This window comes from Triplophysa rosa, unplaced genomic scaffold (genome assembly GCF_024868665.1).
Source record: "Triplophysa rosa unplaced genomic scaffold, Trosa_1v2 scaffold349_ERROPOS124516, whole genome shotgun sequence".
Lineage (NCBI taxonomy): Eukaryota > Metazoa > Chordata > Actinopteri > Cypriniformes > Nemacheilidae > Triplophysa > Triplophysa rosa.
In genome coordinates, this window is record NW_026634349.1 from 75,642 (window position 1) to 101,256 (window position 25,615).

At 37.4% G+C, this 25,615-nt stretch overlaps 1 protein-coding gene, 1 long non-coding RNA gene and 1 other non-coding gene across 3 annotated transcripts in view; all 3 read right to left on the reverse strand.

Moving 5' to 3' along the window:
- LOC130550494 (dipeptidyl aminopeptidase-like protein 6) overlaps positions 1-25,615 on the reverse strand; it is a 93,277-nt gene that overhangs the window by 48,954 nt on the left and 18,708 nt on the right. The window lies entirely within an intron of this gene.
- On the reverse strand, positions 330-3,698 carry LOC130550495 (uncharacterized). The gene is made up of 3 exons (XR_008962434.1): positions 1,896-3,698; positions 1,709-1,755; positions 330-1,599 (listed from the first exon to the last, which is right to left on the reverse strand). It is a non-coding gene; the product is annotated as an uncharacterized LOC130550495 (long non-coding RNA).
- Positions 22,767-22,838, reverse strand: trnae-uuc (transfer RNA glutamic acid (anticodon UUC)). The gene has a single exon. It is a non-coding gene; the product is annotated as a tRNA-Glu (tRNA).

A 25,615-nucleotide genomic window follows, 5' to 3' on the forward strand; every position in this document is an offset into this window, starting at 1 on the left:
CGTAACTGCACTATGAGACTGCGTAACCTGACTAACCAGAGTACTGATCTTGTGACACAGCATCAGAAATGTTGTGATAGTCATTCTTAAATGCCTGAGCAAAGTCGTCGAAGTATTCCTGTAATTGTCTCTTAGAACTGTCACGACTGTGTTTCCCGAACAGCAGGCATCCACAAAAGCACCGCATTTATTGTGTTTCGTAATCGTCGGCTTGCGCAAGTTTTATTATATATGAAAATTATTATATTCAGTGGCTTCTCTTACTTTTCTTACTGATATTTAGTAGCAGTTTATTAGGAAGTGACGGTTGACTACACTGTAAAAAAAAATATCGTAAAAAAACGGTCAAATCACTGGCAGCAGCGGCTGCCAAACAAAAACCATAAAATTAAGATGAAACTCCGTAAATCAAATAATGGAGAAAAACATTACATTTACGTAATTTTTCTTTAAATGTTTTACAGGGAAACACAGTTATTTCACAGACTTTTCCTTAATTATTACGATCAAACACCTTCAATAAAGTGACTGCACATAAGGTTTTACAGAAAAATACTGTTATTTTATGCTTTTTTTCTGAATTATAATGATAAACCTCTTTAAACTATGTGAAAGTACTAATGTTCTGCAGAAAAACACTGTTATTTTACAGTTTCTTTCCTGAATTTTTTCAGTCAAATACTTTTAATACAGTAAATGCTCTGTAACTTTACAGATATTGGCCATGAATTACTAGTCAGATACTGTCAATAAAATGAAAAACACATGTTTAGCATTGTAGAATAACATTTTATTTAGGTAAACATATTAATCATATGAACACAATCACCATAATTTGTAAATGTACACTCGAAATACACAATGATTGACTTCTTTACAGTACAGAATTACAGTATATGCTTTAAACAAATGGTTGAATATAATAAATAAATAAAAAGTACATCCCCATACAATACATTCATCAAATTCTTATAAAACAAACTTTTAATCCTGGAGAAATACAACAGTTTCAAGTGGTGTTGAAAACATTTACACAGGGTCACAAAAAGGTATCGGAGGAAGTTTTGATAGTATATTTGGACAAACATCAAACTGTCAGAATAAGTAAATCATACCATAAGTAAAAACATACCACAAAAAAGTAAATGAGTCTGTGGCAAATATGCAATGTAGTAACGTTAGATAAAGGACTGAATCTGCCATCATTATACATTACGGCAATGTGAATACAGAGTATACTGTTAGAAAACAAGTTACAATGCTAACTTAAATGTAAGTCTTATAACTTCCATCATTAAATCAGCAAAACAAGTCACCAGTTTAAAGGAATGGACAATTTTTCTTTCACAAATGATGTAAATGTTTAACTGTACGTGATTGTTATTGTAAGAGTTAGAAAATAAAAAGTCCCTTATTTTGTTATGTTTTAACCCAAGAAATACGTAACCCAAACGGTTACAGAGTTACATTATAACAGTATTAAGCATACATAATATTACACAATTGTTAATAACAACATAATACAAATACTCAGGTCGAATGTTTAAACACTTACTACCGATGGAGTTTGGGTGCCTGGGTAGCTTTTCTTCCCTTCATCTAAAAAATGAGAGCAAATGTTTTATCATTAACAGTTATTGTTGAAATTAGTGTTTAAAATGGAATGCAAAAGAAAGTCAGAAAGAAATCTAACGTTACACATACTTACCAGGTGTGTGTACTGCCCAGGCAAATCTTATCATATATTTCTGTGTACTTAAAGAAAAACACGTGTGAGAAGAGGAAGATTACTTAAGCTCAATATTATGTAGAATGTTATAGCATTGAAGTTAGTGCTAATATCGCTAATCACGATTAGCATCACACTAGACGAAAATACAAAAACAAGTTTTTACCTTCTGCTGGTAAAGCTGTTAATGCGTGTGATTATTCTCCAGCAGCCTGCAACTTCCACACGACTTCGTGTCTTCAGCGCTGTTTACATATAACTGGACCATCAATACTACTGAAACTAACTGACAGACATCAATTCCTCGCGTATGTTCAAAATGAACCAGTGAAGGGCGCGAACAGCTCTAATTGGCTAGTTTCCTGAATGACAGTAAGTTTACCCAATCGTGCTCAAAGCAGCACGGGGAGTCAACCAATGACATCTGTTTACCAATAGCAAGTGTAGTAACAACAGCTATAGTTAAGATAGGTTGTTTTTAAAAGAAAATAAACGTGTTTAGTTTTATTTGAATGTTGCTATATATTTAATTGGTCAGATGTTTTCATTGCAGTATATGAATAAAATTAACTAATGTATGGTACAAGTTTAATGAATACACACGTTTGGTGCTTGGAAGTGGTTTCTAAAAAACAGGCACACAAATATAAAATGTTTCAGTGCCATTACATGAAACAAAATTAGGGCTGACGACAATCAACAAAAATGCAGCCACTACTTTTACAAAATAGCAAAAGAGCAAACAAGATGCTTATGACATACTGCAGGCCTATATGAAAAGATCATTACTAAATGTATTAACATTATGGTAACTTACAGCTCGATGTATTGTCCTAGAATGATCCTCTTGAATTTGAACAAATCTGTTAAGCCTCTGGCCACATTCTCCAAAGTTCTATTCTGATTACGTTTGTTTTCATATGTTTCTTTAACTGCAGTTTTAAATCAGTCCATTCTCCTGTCTTTAAGGTTTTTCTCTCTGAGCTAACCAGGTTTAATGTATGGACTGTAGTGGTTAGGCCATAGCCATTCATGATATGAGAAAAAATGAATTTATTAATGATTATCATTAATCATGTTTTTGTTGGCTAGACTATTGCAACTTTTGTCATGTTTACTGCCATGTGCTTTCTCTCCCTGTTGAAAAAAACAGCCTTATGCTACTGTAGTTAGGTATGTTTTGAAGCATGGTAGCTGGTTTGAGCTGGTCATGTGCGGGGCCCGGTTGCATAAAGCAGCTTAATTTTTTCCCTTAAGTATGACACTTTAGAGGTGATTTCCCTTTACCGAAGACAATAGGAGAATAACTTTAGTAAAACTTAAGGTATACTTAAGGACACACTTAAGGCAAAATTACACTTAAGGTGCTTTATGCAACCGGCTGGTTCTCAGCTTAAACCAGCTACCATGCTTCAAAACATACCTAACCAGCATATGCTGTTTTTTTCAACGGGGCTGTCATATCACTTTCAGGAAACATGAAAGTTCCAACCTCAAGAGTAGTGCAGCTTTGTAATTTTGACTGTGTATTGTTTAAATGTACTGTAGCCTAACTAAACAGTTTGCTAAAAAATTTAACGTAAAAATATGCATATACACTAATAAAAAAACTAAGATCTGACTTAAAAATATGGAAGAAAACCGTTAAATTATTTGTACAGAAATAAACCTTTATATAATGAGCAACAAATTTAATTACAGAAAATTATCATAATTTTACATAAATTTGTATGTTACTTAAGAAAGCAGTAAAAATACTGTATAAATATTACAGTATTTTTTCTCTACAAAAACAAGAAAAACATGTAATTTGTCATTATTGTCTTAACACGTAAAATAATATGTGGGTTATTAATTAACAGATAATTGTCTGTAATTTTAATGAAATTTGTATACAATTTAAAAAAAAGAAAAAATTACAGTAAAATATTAAGGTTTTTTCCTGTTAAAATACAATCTTTTTTTACAGTGTAGTTGGATGGAAACGGTGCTTATTCGAAAATGTTTTATGCGATATTCCAATTTTGCGCATAAAATAAATTCGCAATTTTGGATGGAAACCCGGCTACTGTCGGGGCTTATTTCTGCGATAACAACCTGCCTGCCTGTACATTATCCCTTTCTTGGAGCAATCTTCCATGCAGAATATTTCCAGTACAAATGCGTTCACTTGTTGCACTGTCCAATTTTAATTCACATCACAGGTGTTCAATAGAGTTTAGATCCACGGACGGAGAGGGCCAGTGTAATCCCTTGATTCTGGGATCCTGAAGCCATGATGATGTGAATATAGGGTATATAGGGAATATATTCTGCTAAAAGATCCAACCTCTGCCAAGTTTGAGCCTTCTGACAAATGCAAACAGATTTTGGGATAACATTTCTGGTATTTAGTGGATTTAATTATGCAATACAAATACAATTTTAACCTCTTGACTACAGATCCAGGACTCCAGGACAGCTCCCCAAAACATTTCCAGCTTTTCTTTGTATCCAGTCCCTTTTTGCTCTTAGGAAAGAATTTTTTATATGACTTCTTCCAATAACTTTTTCATCATGCAGGAGGCGTCTAACAGAAATATGAAAACCCCAAGATCCAATACTGGAAATTTACCAAACTGTTCTTTGGGAAATCTTTGGGTTCCTTTTGGGTCTCATAGCATCCTCCATTATATGTGCATCCATTGTCCTTCTGCTGTTTTTAACACACTTTTTACACTATTTCTTATAACCATCTGTGCAACTCTACAATTTCATTTGAGTTGACATGTCTTTGCTTTTACACATGTTGATGGATGACACAGAGTATTAAAAATGAGTAAATTGGGTAGCTGGAGAAACAAAAGATTTTCTCAAAGACACAAATTCATTGTTTTTATGTACAATATGTGCTGTATTAGGGGCGCCAATAATGGTGCTCCATATGTTCTGAAAGGGATACACTAAATGAAACAAAACGTCTGTAGGAACGATTTCTACTTGATAAATGATAAGTCTTTTCGAGGAAGATTTAAAACATTAGTAGCAAACGCAGAGTGCTTTTCCACCATCATGCCAAACCGTTCTAAGCATGGTCTGGAGCGGTTACAGATGTGTTTCCAGGGCCCGGTTCCGGAATTTTGTTTAACCATGCTGACTCGTGCAGATAGAAGGATTGGTCACTCGTCATTTGCCTACACTCTAAAAATGGCTGGGTTATTTTTTAACCCATAATGCTGGGTTGAGTCCGTTGGGTTGTTTTTTTGTGTTATTTTTCCACATGTTAAACACTTTTTGGGTAGTTTTAGTTTTCCAGGTGTTGGGTTAAACCCGCTGGGTTAATGTGCTGGGTTGTTTTTGCCCACCGCTGGGTTGTTTGAAGAGGCTCACGCGCTTCCCGCCCTGAAGACGTTGAGTGTACTACGCAACTTTCATTTTTATAAAGAACAATGGGGCAAAGCCACTGGTTGGAGCAATTTAAAGGTACGTGTTTTACGTTTTAAGTAAATATTTATTGAAATGAGCAGAATTTGTAACATTTTGCAAGGCAACAGTGTCTTAACTAACATTAGTGATGTAACTTAGATGACCAGCAACTGTTACCTCAGATCGCCATTACATAAATTGACTCGCATAGTCCTGTTAAGATGCGCGACACTGCGAATTAATACAATTTTAGTTAACCCCATCACATGTAAGCTAAGTCTATGAACTTTAGTGAGAATTGAACTAAAAGTGAGTCAAACCGGCGAGTGCCCCGCGAGCGCGGTCCAGCATTCCCGGTTCAGGAACGCCTCTCTCGGAGTCCACTCTGGACATTAAGCGGCCAGTCAATTATATTGCTCCCTCCGTTTTAAACCAAACATTTCAATTACTTGCATATATACCTGATGTCAAGACACAGTGCTAAGTGTATCGGAGTATTGTTATTTTATCATTTGGTTTTCTTCTTTATAGATTGGACCAAACGTGGTGGAATTTCTTCACCGGACAGAATTAACGAAGCCCTTTCATTTTGTTCCGCCATGGGAAACATCCGGCATATATCTCAGGCTTTTGTCATTTTGAATGGACAAGTTCTGGAACAAACCACGCTGCTTTCAGCTGTTGATGTATGTTTCAACGCATTTTATGTGTTTTGATGTTAACTTTCCCAGGCAATGCGCTTCTACCTGGGAATTTCTCCAGACTGTTGTTTTTCAAATGAAGGGGAATGAATCATCTGCTATTCGATTTCTTCGCTGCTCTTTGCTTGCTGAGGAATAACTTAACTTTTATTTTTTCCTTGATGTTTTTGTTAATATCTGTATTCGTTTAATTTAAATACAGTGAAAGTATACATTTACACATTAATGTTTTTACTGATTCAGAATTCAAATTTGACTGATTCATGAATGATTTTATTAATTCACTGATAATTGTTCTAATTGATATGTGACATAGGTCTGTTGCAACATGTAATTGTGCAGAATTTTATTCATTCGTGTTATCTATACTGCTAGTGTTTGATATTAGCCATATTTTTATTTATTTAGTTATTTTTATTAATTGTCATTTGTTGCTACATATTGTGGAAAATGTTTATTAGTTATTTATAATGTTATTTATTAACATGTTATTTATAATGCTTGTTAATGTTTGATATGAAACATTTTTATTTATTATAATTTAACAATTTTCTTTTATTTAAGCAAATCTATAAATATTGCTGCTACTGACTGTAAAAGTTTAAATTTTTATTAACAATTATTTTTACAGTCAAATAAAAAAATTTTTTTTTAAATAAATGTCAATTGTCTTGATTGACAATGAAGCACAGGAGAAATTAAGAATAACCCAGCAAGAATAACCCAGAATTAAACACATGAATAGTTAAAATGACTACATTTGGGTTTTTTTCAATAACCCAGCATGCTGGGTTAAAATGTGTAACCCAGTGTGCTGGGTTACTTTAACCCAGCATGTGTTCTGTCCAATATTTACCCAGCGCTGGGTTGCCAATTGGGTTGTTTTTAACCCAGCCATGTTTAGAGTGTAGATACCAGTTTCTCTCTGTAGCCAACACAGCACGTTATTGAAAAAGTACATCAAGTTAATTCAGCTAACTTAAATTTAGTTAACTGCTGGAGTTGGAGGGTACCAAGAGAAATGAAAAAGTTGGAGTGGAATAGTTAAGCAACAAGAATGCTTCGGCGCAGCGATGGAAAGTTGTGAAGAGGCTAACACTACGCACCCCTGTGCTTTATGCAAGAGTAAGTGGAGATCTGACCGACTATGAAGTGGAAGTTGCTTTGTCTAAACAATGCCACAAAGATGTAAAAAATATTTGTGGTTTATTTTGAAAATATGGCGGGAAAAATGGCCGGACTATGGTGGGCTGCCACATACACTGGTATAGTATAGTATAGTTGTCTCAGGCTTTGATAGGAGGAGAAACTTTTTAACACAAAAATAATTGCACACCTCACCTTTTCTTCAGCACAAAAACAACTTTCCTCAATTTCATGTATCAATTTGGGTCAATTTGTTTTGTTTACCTCATTACAATAACAACCTGGCTGGGGGCGAATACAATTATCATGGGCTACTCTGCATAACGGCATGTTTCAACCAATTTGTACACATTTATCATGTAATGTATCCTCTCAGGACCACCGCACCGCTTGCTAATGCGCATCACACATAAATAGAATCATCAGACATCCACCAACAACTGATTCATCAGCTAACACAAACAACAAGGGTCTAAATATGAATCACACTGAAACTCTCTTTATGAGATAAACTATTTTTTAAAACAGTCTAGACTAAATTGAAACTAAACCAAATGAAAACACACCAGGAATCTCCTTCGTATAAGACCAGTCAGCGTACAGGCTAAATGCAAGGAAGCAAAGCGGAGCTTAGACCGAAGTAAATATAAATATAAACAACGATTTAAAAATGTGTATGTGAGTCATGGGTAGTGCTGGGAGACATTAGTCACAGAAACGGCACAGCCATGAAGGGGTGGCTGATGGACTCCCCTCTAAAAACAGACCTGCCGGTGACAGACGGCTGCGCTGAGAATCTACCCCCCATCTACAAATCCCAATCCGCCCCGTCTCTCTGACACACGCAAAGGTTGAATCCACTTTATGAGGATTTAGTGAGCTCTGGGAAAAGAAAAAAGTATTCCAGAGCAGAGAAACACACAGTCATACTGCTTATTTTCAGACAATTGTGTTGACTTGGGTTGGTATTTATAGCGGCTGCAGCGGGGTAGAGCTCTGTGCCACCGTGATTGAGGGAAAGTAACACCTATACACATGATGGATAAGACAGACAGAAGTGAGCTAATGAGATCCGTCCAAAAAAAAACAGAGACACAGAGAAACTCGCACTGGGATATTTGGAAATCTGTAAGGAGGAAACCTTTGCATACAGATTGTTTGAAGTGGAATTTAGTACAAAACAGTAGTGTTTTCTAACATGCATGCTGACACACAGCAGCACGCTTGCTTGCATGCTCATCAAAAGAGAAAATAAATGTTTTTGAGCTTTGCTGCAAGGCTTGTGTCTTTCTCTTTGATTTGAAATAAGCAGAGGCTTTGGAGACAGCCCTTGTTTTGTCCCTGAAGCGATGCTATGATCTCGGTGAGGCACACAGACCTGCACAGCTAAAGGTTATCAGACAGTCAGCATGGGAAATCAGGAGGATCTCCTCAAAAGACCTCACTACACCCTTCACCCCACTAAACAACAAAGACCAACAGCAGAAAGAGAGAGAGATGTGTGGACTGTTCGGTGTTAGGTTAAAACTGGTAAGAATATCCTTAAAAATACTGTTGCCATATGGTCAGTTAAAGAGAGTTTTCGCTAGAGAAAACTAGAGAACTATCAGCCAGATGGTTGTTTATCAATTGTATGTGTAAATTGTAATAGTAAATGTTTGTTTGGGTGATAGCTGTAGCTTTCCTGTAGCTCAGTGGTTAGAGTATGGCGCTAACAACGCCAAGGTCATGGGTTCGATCCCAGGGGAATGCACATTTGAACAAAATTTATAGTATAATGCAATGTAAGTCGCTTTGGATAAAATGCATAAATGTAATGTAAATGTTGTTAGTTCATCATAAGCCAAAGAATATACAAGTCACAAGACAAAACAAACATGGCTAGTGTGTCCAGGAATTAATACGTACTACACAAAACACACACACACTGTTTCAACAGTTGAGAAGTACTTTACTGAGTACAGTATCTACTGCACAGTATGTGAATTTGGACACAGTTTATTGTGTGTGCATCAACAGTCTGATGAGAATTTTTACAGAGACATCCAGACAGGGCTCTGGACTAACTTTTTGCACTGGTTGCACTGGTGCGCCTAACTTTTTTTCTTAGGTGCACCAGCACAAAAGTTAGGTGCACCCAAATTTTCGACCGCATCGCATTTAACACCGCAGTTTTACAAGTTCACTTTTTTAAAATCGCTGTCCATATAGGCAATATTGACTTGTAAATGATTAACTAACAATCTGGTCAACATAAAGTTCTTTATCTGAAGCAGAATTCTACAAGAAAGCAGGGCTCTAGACTAACACTTGAGAGAGGTGGCACTGGTGCTACCAAATTCAGTTGGTGGCACCAGCCCTTAATTTGATAGCACCGAGTCATGGGATGAGGTAAGAAAAAATAATCACTAAAACTTCATTAAAATATATTTAATACATTAATAAATCAATTATAAATTAATAGAGATCATTGTTTATAACTGAATTAGTTTTATTGTATATGTAAACTCTCTTTCAACACTTTACCATATTTAAAGCACATTTTTCTTAAAGCTACTTTCTTCCTTTATTTGTTGTGAACTCCTATAAGAGAACACAATTCCTTTAATATCAGTGAGTGTTTTTGGGCCCGTCCTTTGTTGTTTGATGAACATTATAAACAGAGTTCTTTATTATGCTGCTGCCCCTTTAAGAGCTCGTGCAATATACTGGAACACACGTGTTTTGTTTCCCAACTGTCACGAAACTGAATAACTTTACAAGGTTTCTTGTTAATATGGGAATTTTGACGTTATTTTGTGTTTATATGTCCGTTTCAGAGTAAGAAGGTGTGAAAGAGAACTCCGTTTGTATATTGTGTTTAGTATTTTGTGACTCTCTGGGCGCGCGCATATCTCAAACAACCCGCGAGACCTGAAGGCTTTTAGTGATTATTCTTCATGAAAGCTGCATTGATACACGTTTGGCTTCTATCAATAGCAATTTACAAATAAATAGTATTTGGCGTGATGTATAACGTTTTGTATGCTTTGCAGTATTGTTAGAGAGCTTTATACAATAGTTTAGTGCTTAAAGTTTAAACACATTTCCTGCATTAGCTTCACATGCATACAACACATTTCGTTATTTTTGCTGTTTTGTATCTTAGCCGGGGAAATTCTTGTATTCAATATATGTATTCCAGTTGCAAGATTGAGCGCTTCACTCGTCTGCTCTTTCGGTCCTTCGCCTCTTACCGCGAATTACGTCTTTGGGGGCGGGGGCACTGATAAGTGAATGGTTGAAGGAGGGGAGACTGAATGCGCCGCTTGCGCAATATAATATTTATGCGCATTAAATTTATAATACGCAAAAATTAGATATTGATCAGTTTGCAGTCGCACCGGTGCGACCATTAAGAAAAACTTGTCGCACTGGCAGGAAAAATAGTGGCAAAATGCCAATACCATTTAGTCGCAGTCTAGCGTGTCAGAGCATTGGTTATGATTTTTGGACGGATCAGGCCTTAACTTAACATACTTAACGAAAAAGTTGTCAATCGTTTTTTTTTCATCTTGTCTCATCATCCGCGGCTACATCCACTCTGTTTATCTGACGGGCCTAGGCTAATCACCTCTCTCTGTCTGACAGCAGCACACGCTTTTTCAAACGTACACACATTAACAGGAATATCTGGACCACGGCCAATCAGAGGGGGGTCCTATGTCTGATTGGTTTAGACCACAATATGGGCCTAATGTGTCTGTTGTTGAACCACATGGAGACTTTCGCGGAGACTTTTTCCCCACGAACGGCTGGTCGCACCGGTGCGACCTCAGATTTTGCCAGAGGTGAAGACAAATCATCAACAGAAAAGATAATTTCACAACACAGCAGAAATCATCTTGTATAATGATGGTAACATTGCTCATAACAGCTGAAATGAAATCCAGCAGTGATTGTCTTCACTCATTGCTCACTCATTGTGCTGGAGCTTTAAATGAGTGGAATTAAGAGACAAAAGATTTTTTTTAAGATTTTACCGTGTGGCTGTGAATGCGATAAAGCTCAGCTCTCAGACAAAATGTGTCTCAATTACTTGAGAACGTCTTAAAAGCACCATCATAAAAATAAGCGACTAATTAGTGATTTTAACAGTCAGCACCTTTACTTCAGTAGATTTTAGTATTGTTGTGTTGTCATGAAACAATATTTATAGCAAGCTCTGTGTGAATGTGAATAAAATCCTGTCGAGCAGTTACTTTTGAATGTTGCTTAAATAAGACAGTCAGCTGACTAAATATATGAAAGCAAGGTTGTAATAGAATCCTAAAAAGTGAACCCTACAGAGAGAGAGAGAGAGCTATGCCTCTAAGTTGAAAATGGATGATAAGTCTACATCTAAATGAGAGTTTGTATATTTGCTGAGATGGGATCGGCCATTCCATCCTAATAATGCGAGTCACTGTGGTGAAACCCTCCAAAGTGGCCCGAAATTCTTCAGTCAAAAAGATTCGTTCTCCCTTTAATTTGTATGAGTAATTCATATTAAACCGAGTGCAGTGGCTGAGAATGAATGCTAGATTGCCATCCAATTTAATGTCTGGCAGCACATCTATCAAATATTGCAATTTCACAGAGGCAATATCTGCCCAGGGCAATCGTCTTCTTTATACGAACATTATAAGGCAGAGGTATGACGGTGATATTTAGATAGTGTACATCGCTATTAGAAAGGGCACGAAACAGCGAGAAATTACATTGGATGTTGTCTCATTACATCTTTCCGATTCTCTTATCTGACCGTGTGCCTGTCAACGGCTTCGGGAGGGACAGCCACCCAGGCGGCGGTAATATGATTTTCCCCTCGCTTACGGTTAATTTTATATTGATTAATGTGTTTTGAGAAGGCAGTAATAGTATTTGGGAGTTACTCAGCCTGAGTGACTTGCTAGAAAGATTACAGCAGCCGATAAAATCTCAGTTTGTAGTGCAAACACAGCGCGAAGTAACTGCGTTACGGTGCTGCAGATTGGGGCAGATGTGCAGCGCTACCACGCTGAGAACAGTTGGCTGAGCGTTTTCAACTTTATTACCTGAAAGAGAGTCAGAGAAGTCGCTCTCTGCTTCTGTACATCAGGTTGTGGCACTCGGCCAGATGAATATTGGATTAAGGTCCTCTTCAAACTCTCTCCCCCACCACCTCCACTGACCTCTCTCTCTATGACAGAATGCAGGCTTAAAAGCAAAGTGGGTGGATCATGGGAATTCTCTGATGACAAACATTATTTTCCCAGCCCGCTACTCTGTAGTCTTCCCACATCCTGTGGTTCCTTTTATATGATTTGCTGGATTCCCGGATAAGCGTTATTAGCTTCAAATGGCAGCAGAGGGCAAGGAGCCTTGTGAAGTTTGAAGACTTTTCAAATGGAAATTGCTTAGAGCTATTTCAGCAAAGTGGCCTGGGTCAGTTTTTCTCTATTTCTCAAAATTGAACCTAACCACAACTGGAGGATTATCATGGGTTAGATGCAATTGTTTATTTTTATTGTTTCCGAGTACAAAAGGTGTTGACACGATTAACCCAGGGTCATTTCTAAGGCTGTACTAGCGAAATACTGCGTTGTACACTGTTTATACCCTTACACCCTCCGAATTTAAGATTTCACACTCAGATTTAACTTGATTTGTAAACCATTCTTTTTTGTATATTTATAATGGTAATAACATTCATTTCAAAAGTATAATATGATGTGGTCACATTAATTTGCTAATAAAAACTGCTCAATATTTGAATAATTGATACTTATAAATAGTGGCAGATAACGTTACTATTTGCACCTCAGTATTGTTGTGCATTAAACATTATGCAATAAAAACATTGTAAATCATTATATTTATCAAAATTATGGAAACTTATTGAGATATTAAAGCCCTACACCTGCCCCTAATCTTACCCTAAACCTAAACTTTATGAATAAAAATGAATTTTAAGTCTTAAATCAATTTTATTGAAAACTAATGCCTTTATGATCTATAATGTGATAGAAAAAGGTAAAAGAGCGTTTTCAGCGAGAGGTGGATTAGAACCCCGGTCTACAGTGCTATACAGGGCTACAGGCTATACAAAGCTATACAGACTTTACACCTTACACCACAGAAAACAAAATACGATATTTTGAAAAATGTTTGTAACAGAACAGCACAGCCCCCCATTCACTTCTATTGTATGGAAACAAAACCAATGCAATGGAGGGCTGTTAACAACATTCTTCAAAATCTTCTTTTTCCGTAAATGGGGACTTTGGTTTGGTGTGGTCTAAATGAATTTGAATATATTTGTATATATATATATATATATATATATACTGTATATATGTGGTCTAAATATGAATTTGACACTGTTGCAAACTGCATTAACACTGTCATTGTTAACCCCACTCAGGTACAGTACTTCATAATCCAAGGTCAATTTGTTAACTCTGTTATGTGAAGTGTTTAGCCCAGGGTTTAAAAATACATTACCACTGGCTTAAGTGTAATGTAAAAACCCTTTCAGAGATGATCAACTGCATGGTTAAATTTAACATTTTTGTCACAGCTATTCAATGCAACTATAAAGAACCATGTAATCGACCAAAAGGCCGAAGTGAAAGTCGTCTCGCCAACGCATTACCAAAAAAAATGCATGTCGGGTTTACCTTCAGGATTTACACACTGTAAGATCAACACTTTCTTCTGAGTGAATCCTGAGAGTAATAAAAAGACTTGATGAAATGTTGTATCATGAGCAGCTAGAGATGTCAAAGGGCCAAAGCTTTACACAGCTCAATGAAACCATATGCCATATGTCACCTCTCCACAGAGATGCCAAAAAAAGATAATTCCGCCTAAAAAGACTGTAATGCACTCGTCGATTTTACCAACTGCAGGGTCAACCACCTGCTCATTTGTCACAGTAATATTAATTTAGTATAATATGATATACTTTTGTTCATCTACACTGTAAAAAAAGATTGTATTTTAACAGGAAAAAACCTTAATATTTTACTGTAATTTTTTCTTTTTTTTAATTGTATACAAATTTTATTAAAATTACAGACAATTATCTGTTAATTAATATCTCAAATATTATTTTACGCGTTATGACAATAATGACAAATTACATGTTTTTCTTGTTTTTGTAGAGAAAAAATACTGTAATATTTATACAGTATTTTTACTGTTTTCTTAAATAACATACAAATTTATGTAAAATTATGATAATTTTCTGTAATTAAATTTGTTGCTCATTATATAAAAGTTTATTTCTATACAAATAATTTAACATTTTTCTTCCGTATTTTTACATCAGATCTTAGTTTTTTTATTAGTGTATGCATATTTTTACATTAAAACTTTTTAGCAAACTGTTTCTTTAGGCTACATTTAAACATAATACACAGTCAAAATTACAAAGCTGCACTACTCCTGAGGTTGGAACTTTCATGTTTCCTGAAAGTGATATGACAGCCCCGTTGAAAAAAACAGCATATGCTGGTTAGGTATGCTTTAAAGCATGGTAGCTGGTTTAGGCTGATCATGTGCTGGTCCTTAGCAAGCAACTAGCTCCTGCTCAGGACCAGCTCATAACAAGTCAGGACCATCCTAAATCAGTTCATGACCAGGTAAGGCTATAAGCTGGTTGCATAAAGCACCTTAAGTGTAATTTTGCCTTAAGTGTGTCCTTAAGTATACCTTAAGTATACCTTAAGTTTTACTTAAGTTATTCTCCTATTGTCTTCTGTAAAGGGAAATCACCTCTTAAGTGTCATACTTAAGTGTAAAACTTAAGGTGCTTTATGCAACCAGGCCCCGCGACATGACCAGCTCAAACCAGCTACCATGCTTCAAAACATACCTAACTACAGTAGCATATGCTGTTTTTTTCAACAGGGAGAGAAAGCACATGGCAGTAAACCTGACAATAGTTGCAATAGTCTAGCCAACAAAAACATTATTAATGATAACCATTAATAAATTCACCTTTTCCCATATCATGAATGGCTATGGCCTAACCACTACAGTCCATACATTAAACCTGGTTAGCTCAGAGAGAAAAACCTTAAAGACAGGAGAATGGACTGATTTAAAACTGATTTGCAGTTAAATAAACATGAAAACAAACGTAATCAGTATAGAACTTCGGAAAATCAACAGAATCATTCTAGGACAATACATCGAGCTTTCAGTTACCATAATGTTAATACATTTAGGGCTGTCACGATTATTAAATAATCATCTCATCGCGATTGTTTGACTTCATCGCGATGATTTCGGATCATTGCAATTATCGCACATCTCTATAGAATACACTAGGGGGAGCTGTAGTGCATCTGCATATTGCATATTTTATTGTATATATTGTTACTAAAGCATGGTAATACTTGTAAAATGTACCACCACAACACAATCACTTAAAAAAAAAAAAAAAACATATACAAATTACCTGCAGTACAATTTAATATTATTTAAGCAAATCTCAGTGTGAAAACCAGTCTACCAAAATTTCATTAACACACAAGTAAATTTTTACTGTAGTCTTGCAAGTGAGAAAAAAACAGACTAGAAGCTTTTCTATGACTGATAGTATTTTAATGGTGGCTTCAATTCACACCTGATCGATTTACTTCATTTACAAGTATTTGGTGGTTGTATTATTGACAGGTAAAGCCTAAACCTTAAATATATGATGACCCAATTTTTTCCGATGTATTTCCAAGAAAAAAACATAGTCTTGTATTCAGAACAATATGGTCGTTTCAATCGCAGAATCAAAAATGTATGAGAATTAAATGTCAAAGCTCAAAAACAGACAATTAATCGCCATAATCGCCAAAGCCCTAAAACAGACAATTAATCGCCATAATCGCAATGATTTATTAGACAATTAATCGTCAATCAAATTTCATAATCGTGACAGCCCTAAATACATTTAGTAATGATCTTTTCATATAGGCCTACAGTATGTCATAAGCATCTTGTTTGCTCTTTTGTTATTTTGTAAAAGTAGTGGCTGCAATTTTGTTGATTGTCGTCAGCCCTAATTTTGTTTCATGTAATGGCACTGAAACATTTTATATTTGTGTGCCTGTTTTTTAGAAATCACTTCCAAGCACCAAACATGTGTGTAAGCATACAGTATATGTATTCATTAAACTTGTACCATACATTAGTTAATTTTATTCATATACTTCACATACTGCAATGAAAACATCTGACCAACTAAATATATAGCAACATTCAAATAAAACTAAACAACTATTTTCTTTTAAAAACAACCTATCTTAACTATAGCTGTTGTTACTACACTTGCTATTGGTAAACAGATGTCATTGGTTGACTCCCTGTGCTGCTTTGAGCATGATTGGTTAATCTGACTGTCATTCAGGAAACTAGCCAATTAGAGCTGTTCGCGCCCTTCACTGGTTCATTTTGAACATACGCGAGGAATTGATGTCTGTCTGTTAGTTTCAGTAGTATTGATGCTCCAGTTATATGTAAACAGCTCTGGAGACACGAAGTCGTGTGGAAGTTGCAGGCTGCTGGAGAATAATCACACGCATTAACAGCTTTACCAGCGACCAGCAGAAGGTAAAAACTTGTTTTTGTCTAGTGTGATGCTAATGATGCTAATTGCGATTAGCGATATTAGCACTAACTTCAATGCTATAACATTCTACATAATATTGAGCTTAAGTAATCTTCCTCTTCTCACACGCGTTTTTCTTTAAGTACACAGAAATATATGATACGATTTGCCTGGGCAGTACACAGTAAATTTGCCTGAGTAAAATTTACTCAAATTGAAGAAAATTTTACTCTATGCCAGATAACATTTGGTCCCTCTCTGAAAAGAGTAAAAGCTACTCTTTTGATAGAGTTGTTTTTCCAGAGTGAATTATGCTCAAAATAGTGTTAATATTTTACTCTGTGCTGTAATATTTTACTCTATTTAGTGTTTTTTTTAATTAACTCTTGTTCTTTTTTACTCAATTCAGAGCTACAAGAAATTAACTCTGCTGCTTTTTAACTCTGTTCAGATGAACTTTAAATTAACTCTGCAACAATTGACTTCCCCTCCAGAGTTGTTTATCATCAATTATGAGTGAACTATAAAGAATAGCTGACTCTATCCAGAGTTATTTTTCTGAATTACACTATTAATGTTTTACCCTTAAAAAGACCTTAAATGAAAACATTGCTTTCAGTCTGAAAATAAAATCAAAAACTAACTGTATATGTCACAATTTTATTTTTCATGCTCCTCTTTCAAACAGTTTTGAAATATATAACAACAATATTACAGATGAGATGAAGAATTAAATGAAACAATATGGCATAATAAACAAATCAATTCCTGACAGTATGAGGTGCCAAAGACAAAGTGAGCTTTGAAAAGCTCATCAACACATGCCAGTGAGTTAGAGGCCTTGCAGGGCACAGCATGTTTGTCAATTACAATAAACCAAGACTGGATCCTACGTTTGTTCGGCCCAACAGCAAGTAGATACGCGGTCTGAAGACTCTCTCCAATGCTATCCAAGTGCCCTTGGATACTAGTACTGGTCTGTGAAAGAATGAAAACACTTTAGTGCCAATTTGACTTAACAGTAAGTCAATATACAATACGGCTGCAACTAACGATTATTTTGATAATCGATTAGTTGGATGATCATTTTTTTCTGATTAATTGTATAAAAAGTTTAATTAGATCTTTTGCTTATAATGACTAAATCAGAGATGGGAAAAGTATGCACAACTGAACTCATTTTCCTGCTCCCTAAATTGTTGAAAAATGTGATTGTCTCCCTAATTAACACACCAAGGCTGAGTTGATTCAGGTGTGTCATATTAGAAGCAGCCAACAATAGTCTCTCCCAAATGTGGGAGGGATGGGGCGCTTGGCCAAAGAAAAATTTTTTTGTGGCATGAAAAGTGAGATATTTGTCATTCAAAGTGAAGTACAGTAAAAAGTATCCAGAAAAATAATACAAGTATAGTTCAAAAAGTGTACTTCGTTACTTCCCACCTCTCATATAAATGAACCCCCAAATCAGGGTATTTAGCCTATTATGTACTTTGAAAAGTGCAAACGCCACAAATTGGGATTTACAAATATAGTCTTTAATTTTGTCATTTAAAACACTTTTCCCCTTTAAACTTCAAAACTGTGCGGCTTTAAGAGATGCATGCAAAACACATCACACTTAAAAACTGCGCACCAAGCGCTGCACGGAGAGATGTTTGACTTTAAAACTGCGCACCTCACGCTGCAAGGAGAGACACGCTTGACTTTAAAACCGCGCACCTCGCGCCGCAAGGAGAGACACGTTTGACTTTAAAACTGCGCTCCTTGCGCTGCACGGAGAGACACTTTTGACTTTAAAACTGCGCACCTCGCGCTGCACGGAGAGACACGTTTGACTTTAAAACTGCGCACCTCGCACTGCACGGAGAGACCCACCCCCGCCATTGATTGACAGGTTTCTGTACAAGTCGGAGGAAACGCAAATGCAAAGGGATTTGCGATTTCATTTGAGTTTTGGCAGGCTTAATACGCGACACCAGAGGAAGTGAAATGCATATGGGGAATTGCTATTGCGATTTAAATTTGGCAGGGTCGTATCTCGTAAGACACGGTAATTCATTTGCAAATAGACTTTGCTTTTCCTTTTGAAATTTGGCAGACATTGTACGTTCGTCGTAAATGCAAATGCAAACGGTTTGCAATTGCGTTTGAATTATGTCACAATTTTGACACGACAAATAGAAAACGCATTTGCAAATGCAGTTTGCAATTCCTTTTTAATATAGTCGCATATAACTCCTAAAATTTAAACTTATCAGATATGAGTATTTGTATATTGTTGCTTTATTTCCAAATATGTTAAGAGGCGTTACATATCAGGGTTTTTCCTGGCTCAAAATGAGGCGGAGATGGTGCCATCCTGATCTTGTACACACACACACACGTAGGCCTACCGTACGTTTAAGTGGCTTAACCAAAGTGACTTTGACATATTAAAAGTTCTACTAAAATTATATGAAAATGACAATTATTAAGTTATATAAAACATTACTTTTATTCAACCAAACAGAAATATTTTTTTAAAGAGTACATTCCTCGAGATCATAAAAAATACATTTCATGAAGTGTTTAATTTTGCCGTGTTTGAATGTAAGCAATCTGCCAAGTTGTAAATCCGAAGGTGAACGAATAACAAAGTTATTAGCTTATAAAAAAGGTAATCGACTCTGAATCACGCGAACAAGCCATGACCTGTCCGAATCTTTAACCCAATGTACCTACGTCACTAGAAAAATCCCCGCCTACTGACTGCGAAAACTTAACTCTCTCCTCCCCAAACACTGTACTAGCTCGTTCGTGACGTGTGCATCATGTCTAAGAGAAGCTGTGTTCTATGTAGTGAAACTAAGTCAGTCTTATTTTCACTACCAAAGGAAGAACTTCTGAGGAAAAAATGGTTACTATTTATTTTCAAACGACACCAAAGGAGTATAAACCGAACGTTTTACTTTGCGCGCGTCATTTTACCGAAGATTGCTTCATCAATCTTGGCGCCTTTACTGCAGGATACATTAAACGTCTTTCCTTAAAAGATGTTGCAATACCAACTTTATTTGGACCTGTAAGCTCCACCGAATCACAACCTGTAAGTGTGACTCTTTATTTTTGTCTTTACTTAAAATTAAATTTGTGTGACGTTATCTCATGTCTGTGTTAGCTAACGTTACCGTTATTTTTGGGGTTGTTACTGTTTGTTTACCTAACGTTAGCTATAAACTCGTTGCGCTAATGTACTGTTTGTATTTCTCCAGGATTAAAAGTTTGTTTTATAAGAATTTGATGAATGTATTGTATGGTGATGTACTTATTATTTACTTTATTATATTCAACCATTTGTTTAAAGCGTATACTGTAATTCTGTACTGTAAAGNAAGTTAATCTTTGTGTATTCCGAGTGTACTTTTACAAATTATGGTGATTGTGTTCATGATTAATATTTTTACCTAAATAAAATGTTATTCTACAATCCTAAACATGTGTTTTTCATTTTATTGACAGTATCTGACTAGTAATTCATGGACAATATCTGTAAAGTTACAGAACATTAAGTGCATTTACTGTATTTGACTGAAAAAATTCAGGAAAGAAACTGTAAAATAACAGTGTTTTTCTGCAGAACATTAGTACTTTCACATAGTTTAAGGAGGCTTATCATTATAATTCAGAAAAAAAGCATAAAATAACTATTTTTTCGTAAAACCTTATGTGCAGTCACTTTATTGAAGGTGTTTGATCGTAAAAATTAAGGAAAAGTCTGTGAAATAACTGTTTCCCTGTAAAACATTTAAAGAAAAATTACGTAAATGTAATGTTTTTCCCCATTATTTGATTTACGGAGTTTCATCTTAATTTTATGGTTTTTGTTTGGCAGCCGCTGCTGCCAGTGATTTGACCGTTGTTTTACGATTTTTTTTTACAGTGTAGGACAAATAGAACTATAGCTCTATAAATGAAACAAATATGACGAAAACTATAGTTGCAATCACAGATATTGTGTTCAACATGCAGGCCACTAATCTAGTGGAACAAGGTCTGATTTAATGTGCAGAATTTCCCACAGCTGCAGCATTTGGTTCAGTTCATATCATGAATGCCACTTTCCCTGTAATTGCAGATTACCAATAATCACCAGTGGCTGGTGCTCCACACGTTCCACCTGCTGAGACCACGCAAGGCAACACTTGACGCAATGACCGGTGGTGTAGCAATATTCTCACAGACAGGCTAGGATGATGCATGTGTAACGGAGGTCAGCTAGTGAAGAGCTGTGCAGTGTGTAAACCTCACTCCCCGACCAACAGTGACGCTCTAGCGACAGACGCTAGAGACTGCGATCTTTAGCCTCCTCGTTAGAGCGCCCATCTCCCATCCGGACCGATGCCGGTTCGAGGCCCGCGCAGAGCGGGGCGAGTAGGACCGGTTACATTGGTGCCGTGACCCGGATGGGAGTGAGGTTTAGGGGGGTGAGTGTAACGGAGGCCAGCTAGTGAAGAGGCTGTGCAGTGTGTAAACCTCACTCAGCCCGACCAACATGCAGACTGCTCCCCTAAGCGTTCTACAAGAAAGGAATTACAGTATAATTTACTGTCGTCAAAGTTTTATGTCAAGTCCACTTGCGGTACAAGTCATGGACAAAATGTTTAGTTAAAACTTTGTATAGATAGGGCTGTCAAAATTAACGCGTTAATAACACGTTAACGCAAATTCCTTTTAACGGCACTAATTTTATTAATGCGATTCGCAGCGCGCATTTTCTGTTTGACCCTTGGCCTTGCCCGTAGTTTGAGAAAGTAAACGATGCAGCAGCAAACAGAAATGGAGAAATAAATAGGTCTTCTGAACGTAAAATTCATATATAAAACGATGTCTGATGGTTCTGTCGACAAGACTAAAGTGATCTGCATTTATTGTCGATGTGAATTAAGCTATCACCGCAGCACGTCAGTTTAAAATATCACTTGATGGCGAAGCATACAACTGACGCAGAGAGCTCTCCTCCTCGCGGCAACCACACTAGATTGTTTTCAGCAGAGACGGATGGACAACTCCACAAGCAACAGACTCACCACATCGATAGCTAAATGGGTGGCTACAGCATGTAGGGCCAGTTAATGTAGTGGAGGACGAGGGTCTACTTGAAATTATTTGCATCGCATCTAACGATTACACATATGAACTACCTTCGAGAGCCACTGTTACAAGCAAGATTCACGACTCTTACGAAGAGAGAAAGCGAAAGTCGAGGAGGCGATAAGACAGACAAACACGGTTGCGCTCACCAGAGATTACTGGACTTCCCTCAGTAACCATAGCTACCTGGGGGTCACGGCTTCATTATTTTGACACACACTGGAAACTACGGTCGACGCTTTGACTGTCATGAAGACAGACGAGAGGCACTATGCTGACGTTTGCGCTGAGCACTTTTGCAGGTAGCCAGACAGTGGAATATTGAATTCAAAATTAGCCCACTGACCACCGATAGTGCCGCAACATGATTGCCGCGGCCAGGCAGCTTCCGTTCGAGCATATGCCTTGCATTGCACACAGCCTCCACCGAGCTATCACAGTTGCGAAAATGTAAACATGCTTGTGTAAGTAAATAGCTCAGTGCAAAGAAAGAAGTAATGGGAACCTGTGTTTTTCCAGTTTTTTTTCATGTGTTTAATAGACATGTACAAGTTCTTTGAAAAACATCTATGACCTTTGAAACATGTCTAGTCTTCATGCTCTATGTTGAGTATGGTTTCACTAATAATAAACAATATACATTTGCATAAAGCATCAATATTTGTCCATGCCCATGTTGATTAGAGTATTAAAAACTTGAAAAGTATTCATTTAAGGTACATTTATAACGGATAAAAATGTGCGATTAAGTTGTGATTAATCGCGAGTTAACTCATTACAATCATGCGATTAATCGCGATTAAATATTTTAATCGATTGACAGCCCTAATTTTTACTTATGGTATGATTTACTTATTCTGACGGTTTGATGTTTGTCCAAATATACTATCAAAACTTCCTCCAATATCTATTTGTAGCAATATTCGCACAGACAGGCTAGGATGATGCATGTGTAACGGAGGTCAGCTAGTGAAGAGCTCCAATGCGGACCGACGCCGGTTTGAGGCCCGCGCAGAGCGGGGCGAGTAGGACCGGTTACATTTGGTTCCCATACCGGGAGTCGAACCCGGGCCGCCTGGTTGAAAACCAGGAATCCTAACCGCTAGACCATATGGAAACCGAATATAACCGGTCCTACTCGCCCCGCTCTGCCCGGGCCTCAAACCGGCGTCGGTCCGGATGGGAGACGGGCGCTCTAACGAGGAAGCTAAAGACCGCAGTCTCTAGCGTCTGTTGCTAGAGCATCACTGTTGGTCGGGGAGTGAGGTTTACACACTGCACAGCTCTTCACTAGCTGACCTCCGTTACACTCACCCCCCTAAACCTCACTCCCATCCGGGTCATGGCACCAATGTAACCGGGCCTCGAACCGGCGTCGGTCCGGATGGGAGATGGGTGCTCTAACGAGGAGGCTAAAGACCACAGTCTCTAGCGTCTGTCACTAGAGCGTCGTCTCTGTTGGTCGGGGAGTGAGGTTTACAAACTGCACAGCTCTTCACTAGCTGGCCTCCATTACACATGGATGGGAGGGAAGTGATGGAGTGAGGGAGGGACAAAGCAAGCGAGATTGCAACTAAAAAAGAAAGTGTGAAACAGACATGTGCTGCTCATGAAACGGGCATAATCCCTCCCGCTGGTACATTATGACTTCAGCTTCATCATAGCAACTTTAACACCCTCCCAAGGGCTGGCTTAACAAGCACAAAAATCGATCCAGCTCCAAGTATAATCCTCACCACGTACATCAAGTCATACTTTCATAAGCAACCTCTCCTCAATGACAATATGTTTGATTTGCAATCTCTCAACAACGGGATCGTGGCCATCGGGAGAACAGTGCACTGGCGAAGACAAAGATGCTTATTCATTTTTAACAATCTCTAACAAAGCAACCCCTCATTAAAAGGCCACCAAGGGAACACGGAGTGTCTCCAAATCCGATCTTTTAATGCAACCTTGATCAGTTGCAGCCAAATATAGGCCTTGCCATCTAATTCCCCCGTCTGGTTATGTGGTCATAATTGGGGGTTTATTGATTTCCAGCCTGTCGTCATGGCTGAGGTGACCTTTTGTCTGAGAATAATTGCTCTATTAGAGGCTTTATAGAAGCTCCTGCTGGGGGCCTCACACTATTATCTGATATAAGAATAACGGCCAGATATGAACTGACCCTCATTTGATCTGAGGAGGCTGCTATATCCCTGCCTGAATTGAATCGGTTTGCAGAAAAAGAGACAAAGATGAAGACAGAAAGGGAAGGTGACAGAGCTAGAGAACTTCCCATTGATATTTTAGACTGCATCGTCACAGGAAATGTGTGCTTTGGAGTATATGGGATCATTGAGGTATTACAAAGCTACAGCATGTAGTGGATTTCAGATAGACGGCAGTGGGGAGTTTAAAGAGAGGTGACCTGAGTGCCGGTGTAAGCAATCGAATGGCCACTTAGATTAAGCCGCCTAGAAATAAAACTGGGCAGACTTTAGTACAAATTTATATCATAACTGGATTGCAGGTGACTCAACAAGCCCACAGAAGAGTAAAATGGCACAAGAGTGTGTCAATGAGAAGAAAAATGAATCTTTGGCTTCAGTTTTAGTCTCTCTCTTGATTCATACAGTAGAGGCCACTCTTGTCTGTCTGAAGGTCTGGTGAAAACACAAGCATTGACTTGAATGACCGTGATCAGTTTCGGTAGCCGCGTCGGAGCCGTGCCGCACACGTGTGCAGTGGAAATCCGGGGTAAGACTGCCTTGGTTTTTGAGCATCGGTCGGGTTTAGTTTTGTCGGTGTGTTCTGCACCGATGGCTGTAGTCAGTTGCCATCAGCTGTTTTTTGTGCAATTCTGCATGTTGAAATGGCGACGGAACATGTCGGCGAGAAAGAGAACTCCGATTGGCTGTTTAGCTTAGCAAATAAGTGCACAAGAAAATAAACGAACCTAACAAAAAGCAAACCAACCATGCCCCATGTGCCTGTTGCTACAGTATCCACAATTTCACCCATTTAGTGTGGTTTCTCCTTATCCTTGTTGTTTCTTTATCTACAAGAAAAAGACGCAAGGGCTGACAATGTCAGTGTTATTTGCAACTTAGCCGACATGAATCTACAAAAATCTGTCAGTAATGAGAGCAGCTGATGTAAACAATGGCTAAAGCACCGCTAGAGCTCTTCCAGTTTCCCTGTTTTATTGACAAATACAGAGTACTGCCACCTGCTGGTATGAAGTAGTTACGTTGTATGTAGATCAATAATGTTACAAATGTGGAGCATAAGCTAGGTTAGGTTAGTTAGGTGTCGACTCTAGTCTGTAGTCTGACGCAGGTGATCTGAAGAAACGCAATAGATTGCTAGTTCTTTGGCATCGGTTCGGTGTGTTTTTTCATCTGTTTACTGTCACTTAAGACATAACTGAATGTGTTTACATTCAAATTTAGCCGCACACAGTCACTCACAGCCGCATTATCACAAGCACTAAATACACAGAACCCACACAAAATGAACACACACGTATGTTCAACATGTCGGTCAGACAGTGCGCTGGTACTGAATCAAGTCAGTAAGGCAGAAAGACTGGTATCATTGTATATTTTTTACATTTTAGTATATTTACTGTTACCAACATTATTTTGTATTAAAATAATTACAGAAAACAAGGGTCAACCAGTTATTAAATTCAAGGATAGACATTCACTCTGAATGAACACATGGTATATTCAATAAATAAAACATTAGTTAAAGCAGACCATTGTTGTGATTTGATCAATAAATTTGCAAATCCTTTAATCTCATTCTTTTTCCTGTAACTGTACATACACATATTAGAGGTGCACCGATTGACCGGCCAGAGACCGGAATCAGACGGTTTTTCGTATGATCGGCCGGACCAGTGAC